The sequence below is a fragment of the Coffea eugenioides genome, chromosome 4, assembly GCF_003713205.1.
Source record: "Coffea eugenioides isolate CCC68of chromosome 4, Ceug_1.0, whole genome shotgun sequence".
Lineage (NCBI taxonomy): Eukaryota > Viridiplantae > Streptophyta > Magnoliopsida > Gentianales > Rubiaceae > Coffea > Coffea eugenioides.
In genome coordinates this window covers 25,201,956-25,213,765 of record NC_040038.1, presented here as the reverse complement: position 1 = coordinate 25,213,765, position 11,810 = coordinate 25,201,956, and positions in this window count along the sequence as shown.

Sequence of the window (11,810 nt, the reverse complement as noted above, 5' to 3'; positions counted from 1 at the left end):
GAACTTTTGTGACTAAAATTTTTGGTTTTTCAAGAGCTCAAGAGGTAGCTTTCATCTCCATGAATCCTTCCATTTTTTCTTCAAAGTTGGAGCTTGGTTGCAAGGGTTTACTACCCTAAGCATGGATTAGGCTAGCGGACTTGAGGTGTTTAATTGTTCACTTTTATTCCTAGGCTAGCTGACTTGGGGTGAACTCTAGGTAGCTGCCTTGAGGATTAAATGCTTCGTTTGTGTTGTGTATGTGTTAAATGAGAGGAACTACGGTTGGAAATGGAGACAAAATTGAGAAAATAGAGAAACTAGAACTGGCCGAATCTGTCCAATACTTTTCATACCTGTCTTTCAAATTTTTGTGGGTGGTTTTACTGTGAAACTAATATATATATGTTGTTTATGGTGTGTAGAAAGTTTTTACCAAAAATAATTTGAATTGATTGAGCAAAATCTGAATTTTTGAAATTTGAAGAAATCTGGAAAACATGTTCAGGGCATCTGAACAGTGTCGTTTTAATCGAACATATCTCTTTGTACAGATGTCAAAATTGAGTGCCATTTGAGGCATTTAAAACTAGACATTTGTAGATTTCCAACGGTATAAAATGCACCATCTAATTTGAACTGAGTGATCCGTAGTGATTCACCAAAGTTTCCTGTTTTGTTCGACTGGCAGTGAGAAGCTGCGACTTGTCGCTTGAATTCAAACTACCTATGAACTGATTTTCAGAACTACTTCTTTTGATGAAATGTACCCTTTTGAATCTAGTTTCCAATTCCACTGACCATTCTCAATTTCAAGTTGTATTGAGTGAGATATGGTTCAATTTTCAAACTGCGGCAAAGCTGGAAATCTGGAAAACTCTTCCTTCTTGCTAGCCGACTGGTCTAGTTTAACTTGGGATGTTTTGTTTCAAAAGTCTTTATGTCCATTGCTTGTAAAATACTTATGAAATGTTTCTTGGACCTTGGTTTAAAAAATGAATCAAATTGGAGTTGATCTTATTGGGCAAAATGTTGGAAAAGGAAAGAAAACCAAAAAGACAGATTTGCTTTGGGAAATTTCTTGAACTTTGGTAGTTTTGTTAACTACCTTCCCGTATGTGTTTTCATGTGAACATTGATAGTGAAACAGCCCTCATATAGAATATGGTGTGTACCAAATTTGGTGTTATTCTAAGACCATTTCGATACCCAACTGAAATCCCAAAGTTTGTTTTCAAATCTGGAAAATTCACAGAACAGTCTTCAATTTTGGCCAACTTTGAACTGCTATATGTTGATGCTCAAAACTCTGAATCTTGTTCCGTTTATTGAGTTTGAAACCTTGATTGGAATTCTTATTGTGTTATGAATTTCAGAGGCTAGTTCACTTTCTGTGAATTTTACTGAATTTCCAAATTTGCCGAAAAACATGACTGAAACGCCGTGTTTACTAGATCAGCCACTTTGAGCTGAAAAATGATTGTCTTCCATTTAGATTCTTTGAAAAGTGTCTTCTAAGAACTTTTAGTACTTTGAAACAAGATTCCAACGGTATAAGATTTTCCACTTTGGACCTACAGAGTGCAAGTTCGGATTTTCCTAAGTTCGATGTATAATACTGAAATTTTCCAACTTGTATACATGAACATAACTTGATGAGGTGAGTGTGTACTTTATCGCACTCGTTCTCCTTTATTTGACTTGAGTATCATCTGAAGTATGTGAAGAAATATCTTCTTCCGTAGAATCAGATTCTTCAGAAAAATTAGGTTCTTTTTCATAGGTAGAAATATATGGAACTGATTCATCATAGAATTCATGTAGCATAGATGAAAGAGGATTACCATAGATCTTTGTAGCTTCATTTGCTTTAATTTCCTATTCAAGAGAGAAAACATGATTAGTTTGCACATTGTACATTAATGAAGATGGTGGTTCTTGTGCAATCTGTTTGTCTTTCCTTCTTCTTTCTTCTTCAGCCTGCTTTTGTTCTTTTTCAGCAAGCTTTCTTGCTTTCTCAGCATCCTTTTGAATTTGTTTATTTTTGCTATATTCTCGTAAAACTTCACCAATATCAAAAGGTTTTGAAACTTGTGGCTGTTGATCTGGAAAGAAAACAGAAGGGGATGGTGTTGTCACATTACCAAAGTAGATAGGTGTAGGCTAGTTTCTGATAGGCGTTGCCGCAAAGGTTGGGCTTACCTTGGGAGGAGGTGTTGCTGGTCCTAAATCAAATTTAGGAACTTCTCTTGTAGTATGTAAAACATGAAGCTGATTTTGAATAATTTAGTTTCCTTTTCTTTATTCAAAATAAACTCAGCTAATGAAGATGAACTGGTAGGCATAATATATTTAAGATCTTCAAGTCTTTTTTCAAAAACATTAATCATATGAGATACTTGAGAATTTTGAGTTTTCACAGCAGTATCAATATGATCAACCTTACCTTTGACCTCAGTTATATCTTTGTGAATAGATGTAAGTGCAGAATTTTGAACAAGAGAGTTTTCAGTCTGCCAATTAAGAACATCTTCTACAGGACTTGTTCTAACAATTTCTCCACTTGAAAGAACTGTAGGAGCAACATTTTGGAGTTTTGGAGTATGTCTGGCACCATCTTTGTTGAAGGTTTCTAGTTTGGGAAAATCTTCTTCCCTAAACATGAAACATTCTTGGATTTGGGGGGTATGGACAGGGACCAATGGTTTAGGTTTGCAAAAAGGTTTTGGTTTTCATTTTGTTTTGGACTGTTTTGGCTCATTTTCCAAGATATCAAGACATTCTTCGTAATAAGGTGAAGATTTTGTGAATGATTTTGGAATCCAATCTGAAGAAATTTGATAACCATTAAATTTACTTCTCTCAGATACAAAAGTATCTGTATCTGGATCTTGGGGACCAAGATCTGGTTCACAAGGTCTAGGCTCTATTGGTTCTGGGTCAACAGATCTTGGTTTTCTTCGTTTCTTTGGGCAGTCAGTTAGATCTGATGCATCGCAACCAAGAATTTTTGCGAGTTGGCATTCCTCACAATCGGTACAAACATCAAAAAAGATGTGACCAGATATAGGATCTTGGAACCAGTAAACTGGAAGTCCTTTTTGATCAAAATATTGAATGATGTCCTGACTTCTGTGAACCTGTTGAAGATTTTGTGGTATCTTCATGTATTCCCCATTGCTTTTCAAATGCTGATGGATAGTACATAGGTACCTGTGCAATCATAATAGAAGGGTGAGATTTTGAAGACAAAGGCTTCAAATGAGAATGATCAAATGAGATAAAAGTTCTCCCTTCTGAAGTTTGAGATATTCTTGAGTTTGAGGACTCAAGAGGCTCATTTGCTTGAGTATGCAAATTTTCATAATCAGTAATCCAACTATTTGGTAATAATTGAATTAATTCTGATTTTGAAATTTGCCTTGGTACATGAGTACATGAGGCACTGTTCTTCTCATCCACCCGGATAAGAAGAGCATTTTCACCACGGGGAATTGTGAGATCCAGTGCATGATTCTGGACACGATAGACCATCTGGTAGTGAAGAGTAGCAGCTATGGCATCTGCGACTTGTTCTGCTCCTATGATTTGTACCTGCACTTTAAGAGCATCTAGCAGATGTGGATCTGCTAAGGACATATTAAAATTAGGAAAAAGAGTAACAAAAATAGTTCCAGCATTAAGAGTTGTCTCTGTTGTTGCTATACAAGCATGCTGGTATTGTTTGAATCTTGTGTCAAGTAGTGCTACTCGAGCAACTACTGGAAGTCCTTTCCTTCCATGAAATGATAGGGAAATCCTGATTGCTCCAAAGTGTATATGGGTATATCCTTGTTGCTTCCATTGCATAGGAAAATCAGTTGGAATATGTAAGGTTATGAATTGTTCTTTCCTGGTAGCAGGAATTGGGTGCTGATCAACTTTTGATGCCTGAATATATTCTTTAACTCCTTTAGGATGAGATCTGATTAATGATTTTATTACACGAGTAGGAGAAAAAGATTGTTTACCAAAAGCACTATATGGATTTATTACAGGAATAGAGGTAGGATTAACCACCTCTGGCTCGATAGAAACTTCATACAAATAATCATCTAGCTTATTACTATTTACTATTTTTATTTCTAAACCACTAGCAGTAGTGATAGTAGAAGAATTAGAAGAAGAAGCCATAAATTAAACACGACTAATACTCAAATCTTTATTAATAACAACTTTCTTTTTGGAATTTTCTTTATCTTTTTGTACACGCTCTACAGTACAAAGAACAGAAAAACGATGATACAATAAATCTATTTTAATTTGTCTACTAACAATACTGTATGACCAAGGATTAAGAAACTCAAAAAAATGTACAATATCTTGCTGGTAACCTGCAATTTTTTCAAGACACTGCTCTCTATTCAAATCTTCATACTTATCATATATATGACCATGACTAATAATATCACGAATATGTTCATACCATGCATCGTAATTATCATAATGATGTAAAACCCATGCATTCAGCTCATTATGTTGTCGAACAATTTGATGAGGAAAAACAGGGAAATGGTTCATGTAGAAATAAGATAACAAGAATAACTTTAAAAAGAGTTTTCACCAGGGTTGGCTCTGATACCACAAGTAGCCTTGGCCAAGGATCCAGCCACACTGCTCCTAAAAGCTTAAGCTGTTAGGGCCAGCCTCCCCCTGACTTAAGTACCGTGGCCACTCCTAACCAACCTTGGATGTGGGACTACTTTTTCCCCTTCTTGGCGCATCCTGTCTCGGGTACTATTTCACCCCCACCAAAGGTCTGGCTCTGATACCACAAGTAGCCTCGGCCAAGGATCCGTGTATTATACGTGTACATGACTTGTATGTCGATCGGTGTGAATCTCATCGACTATTATACGTGTACTCGTATGGGATGCCCAAATCTCATTGGCCAATCTTGCGACTCGAGCCAGCATGGGCTTGGTCGAGAAGCTTGATGAACCATGAGAATATTACAAAATAAAACTTGATCTTTTGATATCTCGCTCGGCATACTCGTGGAGTATCGCCCTTTTCGTGCGTGTTCTTAAAAACAAAACTTGATCTTTTGAGATCTTGTTCGGCATACTCGTGTAGTATCACCCTTTTCATGCGTGTTTAGTTACGAATCCGAGAGGGTGGAATGGTGGATGAAGGAAGTAGTAAGTGAAGTTTCTACGGATTCAATACCTACCTGGATGACAGAGTGTCATCACGAGGGGGTATCGGATCAAGCCTGACGAAGCAAGTGGAAATTAGCTCCTGAGAGCTCCCGTATCCTTAACAAGTGTGTTATATTATAAATTGTGAATTATTTGAACTTTCTGGCTTTAATTCTTGTACATATGTTATTGTTACTTGTTACTTGAACTATGTGTTCGCATGTGCATGTTTTGTTTTTTGTTTTTTGGCCTCACGAGTATCCGCTCACCCCGTTAGATTTGTTTTCCTTAACAAGAGCTGGAATGGAAGGAATAATGGAGAAACCTACTTGATGTCTCTTTTGACTAGAATTTTGGGAATTTACTTGACTAGACATCTTATGGAAGTTGTCTATTTTGGGAAAGTGGATGTATTTTGAAACTTGTAATGTAAGATTGAATATCTATGTATAGAAATGACTTCTTTTCTTACGTCGTCTGGTATTAAAAGTTATTATTGTATTAAGTTTGAACGGGAATCGTACCGAGTCCTGACGAGAGCTGGGCAGGCGTTCCGTAGATACCCTTGGGTTCGTCCTTGGGAAAAGTGGGAGCGTCACAGTTGGTATCAAAGCCTAGATTTCAAATCTTTGTAGTGTATCTTAGGCTAAAAGTTTAGGATACCGGACCGTGGGATTCACTTGAATATTAACCTATTGTACTCCCGTGGTTAAAGAAAAATAGTACTTGAGAGTTTCTTAAATGGCATTTAGTGGTGTAGACACCAAAAATTTCATTGATTCAATTTTAAATGTTATTTTGTTTTATTCATTCAATTTTGACTTTCTTTGATTCAATTTTAGTTTTTTAATTATTATTATTATTATTTATTCTTGATTCATATTTATTATTGATTTAAGGTTGCAAATAGTAATTGGTGTTCATTCTTATTTTTGATACATTAAAATTCATCGTTTTCTTTTAAAGCAATTTTACACTAAATTTTAGAAAAATCCTTAATAAAAATCCATTTTATCTTTTTAAAGTTTGATTTTCTTGCCAAGGCATTTTGCAAGGTAATTTTTAAAATTAGCATATTAAATAAGTGTGTCAATTGCATGTTGAACAAGTGTGCAAATAAGCATTAGACAAGTGGTTAAGGAATTGTAGGACAAGTGGTTAAGGAAGGGTAGGTGTTTGAGACACTTGGAGGCCTAAGATTTGAAAAAAAATCTGAGAGAGCAAAGGGGTTGAGAGAATAGGGGCGGACGGATTGAAGACCAAAAAGGGCTACGGGAAACTAAGAAAAAAAAAGGATCGAAAAAGGAGGAGAAGCGCGAGGGAGAAATCGAGAGCTTTGGAAGAAAACAGAGGAGATAACAAAAAGAGGAAAAAGGAACGAAAAAGAAAGGGGCGGCGGACGGGGGAGCCAAAAGAAAAAGAGACCGAAAGAGTTGAGAGAATAGGGGGAAAATCTGGAAATTGTGAGAAGACGGAAAGGAGGAAACAGAGAGCTTCGGTTAGGAGAAAAAAAAGGAGAAACAGATGGACGGCGGAGTGAGGAAAGCTGAGAAAGAAAGAACAGAGGAATGGGGGGGAAATCTGGAACTTGGAGGAGGAATCTTCGGCAAGGGGCAGCTAAAAAAGAAAGGAGTAGAAAGAAAATAGAGGGGAGGAAAGAAAAGGGGCGTCGGACAGAGGGTTGGAAGAGCAAGCAAAGAGGGAATTTCTGGTGTGGCGGCTGAGTATAAAATGGTAAGAACCAGGAGAGCTAGGCAACGGGAAAAGGGTTTTGGTTCATCAAAGCGAGAAGGGAGAAAGCCTGGGAAGCAAAGGAAAATCAGAGGGCAAAAGGCTACGGCTGGGGGTTGAAGGGGGGAGTTATCGGGTGAAAAAGGAAACAGAGTAAAGGGACAGAGGAAGAACGGAGGCTGCCGCCACCACGTCGGAATCCACCACTGCCGCTCGCGAATCTTCACCGTGAGAGACCAATGTAAGTTATTCTTTTCCTTTTACATTTCAGCTTTCCATCAAGAATGGGTTCTGGAAGCTCTCGGAGCATGTCTGTCGTGGGTTTGTTTATTGCAATTGTCCTGCTGATCGTTCATGATTTTAGCATAGGCATGTTTTATGTATTGATTGGACTGTAATCTCTTGTGTTTCTGACAATTTTGGGGCTAGGTATAACTTCAATTAAGCAAAGAATCACTGAGTTTTTCAATGCCCGTCTAGTGTTCAATGGAATGACCGTGTGAAAGTTTTACTTAAAAATTGATTCATCCGCATTTTGCATATGAAGAAAACAAGCGGATAGCCAGTTCAATGTTTGTCATGATTTTCATGGAAGAAAATAGAGTTTTGGAAGGTTTTGACGTGCTCATTTTTACATCTTTCTGCTTTAATGTTCTTTTTGTATGAGCCTGAATTAATATTGATGTTATGAGAAGGAATGTCGTGAATTTCATTGTCTGTTGGGAATGATTGGAATTGCAACCAGATTTCCTGGTATTGCTGACCGAAAAGGGAGCCAAAATGCTAACTGATATTAGCTCGTTGAAGAAGATGGTCATTTGTCCAAAATTGCAATTTTAGTCCCTCCATTTTCTTTTTGTTTTGTGATTTGGTCCTGGACTTTCTGAGCGTCATAATTTGCCTCCAACACCTTCATAAGTCCTTCAATTAGGTCCCTGCTTTTGTTGCATTTGAACCCCTCAAGCTTCCCCAAATTCACCGTGGCCCAAAATATGGAAAAATCGAATTAATTTCACCCTTTTAAGCTTAATCCTCTGTTTGCATATTTTCTGTGACTTTTTGGATAGATTAATTCTGGAATTTAGTTCATAATTGTGGCTTAATATTTTTTGTTGATTTGTTTATATTGTTGGGTTTAGTATTATGGTTTAGGCTTTTGGGTAATTATATTTGGTTGGGTTTGTAAATGTGGATTTTAGTTTATATTCTTTTGGGGTTTTGGTTTGGGTTATAGAGTCATGGCCCATCAGTTTGGTTGGCAAATTTTGGATTAAAAAACAATCAGGCTAGCCCATCTGTTTTGCTTGGGTTTCGGTTGGGCTGGGGAAGGTTTTTGACCCAAACAAATAATGAAAAGGGCCCAATGACCTATTAAGTCAAGAAGCCTGATGACGAAATTTCATTCCAGTCCCCTAATTTTTGGATGTTTTCACTATGGCCCAAAAACTTTTAAATTTCTTTCACTTGGGTCCCAGGATTAATTTCAAATAGGTCCCTAAACTTTATTTTTCTTTAATTTTGACCCCAAAACTTTGTTAAAATTTGCAATCAAGTCCTTTATTCTTTTGACTTCTTAAATGTGGGTTGTCTACATGATTTAATTGATTCAATTTCATGTTTATTTTTATCTTTTGTGATTACTTATTAATTAAAGTGGTGCCTTGACCCTTTCTTTGTTTTTGGAGGGTAAATAAGTAGTTTCACTCCATTAGGGCTCCAACTCGAGGGAGGTACACCCTATCCCTTATTTCTTACTTTATTTGACTCTATGTGCCCTACGTGACTTTACGTGTTTTAATTGCATGCTCTTGAATGCTGTTTATTGTTATTTATTTATTTATTCATTCGCTCTATTGGCTTTAGTTTTTGTATATTCGTTTTTAGTTCAATTTTGGTCATTTGAAAGGCACTTGAATGCCAAAGTTGTAATAGTTAGGTATTATTTTATTTAATTCATTCCCCTCTTAGATTGTAGTAGGCTTCCCCCGAATGTAATAGTTAGGGCTTTACTTGCCTTATGTGTGTTTTGCATGTCTATATGTTATGTGTTACCGCTTCCTTAGGGCCTTGCATCTAGATATCATGCCTATGTGCTATGTGTCTTATGTGATTTATGTGTTTATTTGCTTTATTTTGCTTTATCCGATTTTCTTAGACTGTAATAAATGCATGTCATCACACTAGTCCAATGCTAGATGTGATTCCTTTCCCGTCACCACACTAGTCCAACGCTAGTTGTGGCTCTTTGTTCCGATTTCCCACTAGTCCAATGCTAGTGAGGATTCATAGACATGGGCTAGTCCTGTGAGAACCCGTATTTTCCCTAATAATTTTCCTAGGGTTTTTCCCCTTTAATTGCATGTTTTCTGCATTTTCTGGCTTAGGAAAATTTTCTTGGTGGATTTTATGCGTTACTATAGTTTTTAGATGATTTTTCTAGCATTGGGTAGTTTTTGAAAAATTAAGGATATATAACGGACGTGGGACCCACTAGTGCGAAAAGTTCGGAAAAATTCGGCCAATAAGGTTAAGTTCCGGATACTGAGTGAAATTTATCGGGTGTTAAGAGATAAGTAGAGGAGGTAAAGTGATTGATGTGAGAGAGATTTAAAGGATAGAAATGCTTTAAATGTAGTGACAAGTGTCACTTGGTGAATGGTGGCACTTGTAGGACAACTATTCATTTTCTTGACTTTTTGACCAATTGCTTAAATACCTCAAAAATTACACAAAATTCATTCTTGTCTTCAACTTCTTGGCCGGCTCTTTCTCTAGGAAAAGAAAGAAAACTTCTCCAATTTTCAAGCTTCCAACTAGCTCAAATCCTCCAAAAAAATTGCTTAAATTTGTTTCTACTCCATAAAATCCCTCCATTTGGTGCTAGTAAGTGATTTTGTGGAAGTGTTTAAGGAAGCTAAGGTGTCCAACAACTCTCCCTCTCTTGTTTACTAGGTGAGTGGTGATTGAACTTCCTCCTACACTTAATGATGCTTAATTTGTGCCTAGTGGTGGCTAAAGTGCTGAAATTTGTGATTTATTTCTTGGTTTGAGATGAATTGGTGAAGTTTTCAATTTATTGAGGAATTTTCTGGTTTAATATGAATGTGATGTTGTGGATATCTTTGATGATGGGAATTGATGGTTAATGACTCTAGTAGGTGTAAATGATTGGAAATTGCAACCAATTTTGGATTTGGAAGGAAATGTGAAAAGTTAGGGTTTCATAACCCCCTTTCTGTCCGGTTTTGTATCATATGGTTAGAGGCCGAATTGGCCTTTTCTTAAAACATGAAAGTTGTAGGTATTGATGTGTTTGAGGTGCCTGTAAAATTTCAGGTCATTTGGAGTAGTGTAGAGTGAGAAATATCGAATTTACTATTGCTGTTCTGGGTTCATCAGGATGGCCGAACTGCGCCTGTAATCGGCTGTTTTGACTGGAATTGCTTTGGATTTGGTTGTTGAGGTCTTCTGATGAAATGTAGCTTGATGTCCTAGCTATCATATGCCTTTGGAATTTCTGCATTCGGACCTGTATAGACTGAGTTGGACTAATTACAGCATAGTGTCATTTGTAAACCTGCAATTAAGGTTCTGGTTTGGTATTTTGCATATTTGACCTAGTTGTGCTAGGATTTGGACTGAGTGGCCTTCTACATTGTTGTAGCCCTGTCTTTTAGCTTCGAGATGGTGGGTCTTGCACCCTCATCCGATAAGCGTAGCGCAATTTGTGCCATTACCGCATATTGAGGACAAAACTGTTTTTGTTGTTGGGCCAAATGAGTTACATTTCCTGATTTTCTGGTTTGCTATAATGCTTATATATGCCTATGCAACCTTATTGGGATTGTGATTGGCATGGCTTTATGACTTGTTATCGAGTCTCATTGTATTTGTTTACGTGTTTTAGGATGTGACGAGGGTTCACGACGTCCTTTTAACGACGGTGCATGAAATATCACTTACTTGAGTGGTGAGTATACTACTCACTTGAATGTTTATAATGTGGCTTTGCTATATGTGATTGTGATGCCTTGAAGGCTTGTTTGGCTATTGGAAATGATTAGGGTGAGGGTGTACGTGACCGCCCTCATTCCTTTTATTCCTGTGAATGACTGTTTACCGTTTCACTGTATTACTGTACTTGCTATATGAGTTATTGGATTCCATTCATGGGAAATTGTTTGGGTGTCGGTTGGACGAGTATCCAACGGCCCTACTGTACTACTGAGCTCGACCCCGTTGGTAGTAATTGAATCGAGCCAGCGAGGGCTTGGTCGTGAAAATTGACTAGCCATGGGGACTGAAATGGGAATCTTGTGGTAATGAGACCCTTGGTTCCGGTGTACTTGAGTATCACCTAAAGCTACTGCTTGGAGTGTGGGCCCGGTTGGGGTATGTTGGGTGGAAGGAATGGAAGTGAAGTGAGGTCTACGGTTTGGTACTTTTAACATTGACGGAGGGTCAATGAGGTTGGATCAAGAATGTAAGCGTGGAAATGGGCTCTTGAGAGCCGTTCGTATCCTTTTACCAACTTATTATATTCCTTATTTGTGTACTTGAAATGAAAGGTTATATTATATGCTCTTTGTTGCTTATGTGGTAGTAACTCACTGGGCTGAAGCTCATTCCGTTCCATTTGTTTTCCTTACAGGGATATAATTACTTTTGGGATTGGATTGGATAGTCGATTGCCAAGTTGAGCTAGTGTAAATGTCTTTTGTTTAGCTCTTTGAATGAAACCCTAATGTGTATTGGGTTCAATGACTTTTGTTTGGCAATCCGAACATGTATATCCATGATGAATAGTTTTTGACATGCCAATTTGGTTGTAAATGTTGCATTGCAATGTATTAATGTTTGGTGGGATTTCGGATTCTACTATTCCAGGCACTATTCATCGTTTTCGTTTTTTTTTATTAT